Source organism: Apium graveolens, unplaced genomic scaffold (assembly GCF_009905375.1).
Source record: "Apium graveolens cultivar Ventura unplaced genomic scaffold, ASM990537v1 ctg7873, whole genome shotgun sequence".
NCBI lineage: Eukaryota > Viridiplantae > Streptophyta > Magnoliopsida > Apiales > Apiaceae > Apium > Apium graveolens.
Window position 1 is genome coordinate 17,117 of NW_027420698.1, and position 3,137 is coordinate 20,253.

Below are 3,137 nucleotides of genomic sequence, written 5' to 3' on the forward strand. Positions count from 1 at the left end.
GTTCCTGCTCATCATTATTTTCTGATTAAGAGGATAAAGTAGTATCATGTTTACCCACTGCAGGAAACAAATCAGTGAATATAAATTCTAAGTAAAAGAGTGCACTGAAATTAATTAGAAACTAGATATATGAGACTAAAAGAAAAATCCAGGATACAACTAAAGCAATCAACTGCCATTTGCACAATAAACACGTGGTACTGACAAACCAAAAATTTAAAATAATATGCATATTCAGAATTATGTAGAAAGTGAGTGACATGTATCAAAGTTTGCATGATCATAACCTGAAGTTTAACACTTGACCACCAAACAAATTATCTTCAAGTGAAACTGTAAGGTTACGAGTTTCCTTGTACGAATCAGTTGGCATCTTGATGTAAAATAGACCTACAATCAATGTTATGAGATGATTACAAGTCTTAAAGGGGGTGAAGAAACAGAGAAAACAATTTCCTACCATCAAAGCATTGCAGAATTTGTATCTTTAGAGTTACTAGTATCAGGACAAAGTTGTGGATCCAATAACTTGTTCATTCGCAGTATACAGGGGACGTGCCAAGTTGGAAGGCTTCAAAGTGAAGGCAAAAATTAATATTGACCAAAATAATGGAAGACCTGGCACAAAACAAATTAGGGTCTGATTTAATAGCTTTCAGAACCAAGCCTACACTGACTAGTCCATATTCAAGTCATCTGTAAAATAGGTATTAGAAAATTAAGGCAAGAGGGGTAAAAATAGAGTAAGCTGGATTACTGTTAGCATCCAAGTGGTGTTTTTAACTTCGCGAGGATTGGATTGCACTTATCGATGGTTAAATGTACATCCTGAGTGCATGTCCACTTTGTGGTCATCTCGTAGATGTGAAACCAGAAAGGGAATAGTGCCAATTACAGCGCATTCTGATCCAGCATATGGGCAACTGTATGGTTTAAAACTGCATCATTCTTCGTGTTTAAGTTTGCTGTCATATGGAAATATCTCCGGACATCCTAGTGTGTAATACTTACAAGGAAGTTGAAGCAATTCTGCTACATTCTCCTGAGCCAGGCACCTGATATATCCCAGTTTTTGTCTACAAGTAGGACATCGATTATGAACCTGCACTTTACAGGTTAAACAGAAACAAAGTGTGACCGTTGGGACACAGCAAGGATGCATTCTGTGGAGAAAGGTAAATCTCTAGTACTGCCAACATTTGAGAGGAAGATAAATCATAAACACTTATAAGTGAAACAACAGTAAACTGAGTGGCTAAAGTGGTAGAAGAAATTAGAGCAACTTGCCTCTTCCATGCATGTGGATCTTAATCATACATGCACTCGTATACTCACTGAGCAGTCCAACTCTCAGTCCACAACATAGGCTTGTTGGGACCAATACACAAAGGCAGCATTCCGCAAAGCCCAGCTTTAGAAATCCAATAAATAGGTAATAGATAAAACAGAATGCACAACACCGCAACCAAAGAAAATGCAACTTTTCACATTAAAAAACAAACCTGAAATCCCCATTGCAATTAAATAAAGATTGGTCTAAACAACAAGTTAGCATTATCCACTTCTATATCAATACAAAACAATCCAAATTCAACAAAAACAATCTTTCGATATAAAAATCAAAACTTTAGAAGTTAAAATACTGATTAAATTACTGAATAACCTGACAGAAGTAGTAGAATTATCAGAAAGTTAAGGCTGTGGTGCTGATAAACTGCAAAAGCAACGACCCCTTTTACCATAATCACTAAACAACTCAGCCCTTTTCTAGAAACCCCTCTGAATTCTTCAAGAACTTATAAAATCACAAGCAAAATCAGCAAAACAATAGATACAATATACATACAAATACAAGAAATATGAATGTATATGTGTAGAAAAAGAGGGGTAAAGAATAATAGAAGTACATGAGTGGGGAAGTAGCGGAGAGATTTAGAAAGTGAGAGAGAATTGAAGTGTGGCTCATCCTTCTTCGATTCTTAAGCAAACCCCAAGATTTTGGTTTTTAGAGTTTACAATTCTCAGTCCACAGCAGTGCCTTCCATTGCATGTTTCTATCTGAAAGTTGAAAGTTCCAGGAATTAGCACTTATTTATACAAGGCACTCGGACAATCGTATAAACACTCGGACACTTTAGGCCAAAAAGATGTAAAAAAAATAAAATATTGCCCCGAGTCTGATACTTCTTACACATGCCCGTGTTTAAAAACTACTCTAACAAAGAACATTTCATATTTTGCTACTTCATATCACTGTACTTAAAGCTTTCTTCAGAACTTATAATAATAGCAAGCATCACAAATTCATATGTAAGTAATTACAGATTAGCTTTGTGAAAGTAATTCAAAGCACATTGTTAATTTGCAATACAATACAATCAGAAAGTACATTAGCTCTGTAGAAACACACCATTTGCCACATTATTACTGCAGTAGAAATGCATAATCTAGAAATCTGTAACAGACACATGTTCAGTACCTGACAATATTTCCTGCTACATCTCCTTTAGTAAAGAAATTTCTCTAATAACAGTGCTTGGCACTCCTTCATCTTCCTGCTCTAGTCGAATTTTCTTTAAAGCAATGGTTTCATTTATGACGCGGTCACGAGCCTAATAAACTACTCCATATGTTCCTTCACCAATCTTCTCAACTTTTTCATACTGCAATGTTTAAAAATTCTGGTAAATATAGGAAGAGAATATTTACAAGTATAATAAGATGAATTCTATGTAAACTTTGCAAATGATAGACTGACAAGTTCTGAGTACCTTCACTTGGCTAGCCAATTCTGCTTCCTCGGCCTCTAAGAAAGTTCTTAAAATCACAAGATCTGCAAAGGCTTTTCCCAGGTCTTCACACTACAAGGAAAACAAGCTTCAACAACGGTTTATGTCCGTTGTCTGATACCCTATTTTCCCGTTGACTATTGAGCCGCCGTCTGTTAGTTGGATCAGACAACGGCTAAAAAACATTGTCTGAGATTATACAGACAATGATTATGGATTAAGCCCGGTGTATTACATCCAGAAAAGATAACATTTTTTGCTTGTTTTCGTCGTAACAAGCGACATTACTCAAGGGTTCTCAGAAACTCAGAAAACCGTTGTGTAAGGTATAACATTAAAGCCAATCCT

General features: G+C 35.9%; 1 long non-coding RNA gene and 1 pseudogene across 1 annotated transcript; both read right to left on the bottom strand.

The window, feature by feature from the left end:
• Nucleotides 1–521: 521 nt before the first annotated feature.
• On the bottom strand, nt 522–1,515 carry LOC141704460 (E3 ubiquitin-protein ligase SINAT4-like; annotated as a pseudogene).
• Nucleotides 1,516–1,890: 375 nt separating this feature from the next.
• Nucleotides 1,891–2,894, bottom strand: LOC141704463 (uncharacterized). The gene is made up of 3 exons (XR_012567964.1): nt 2,772–2,894; nt 2,480–2,663; nt 1,891–2,058 (listed from the first exon to the last, which is right to left on the bottom strand). It is a non-coding gene; the product is annotated as an uncharacterized LOC141704463 (long non-coding RNA).
• Between the last annotated feature and the right edge of the window lie 243 nt (nt 2,895–3,137).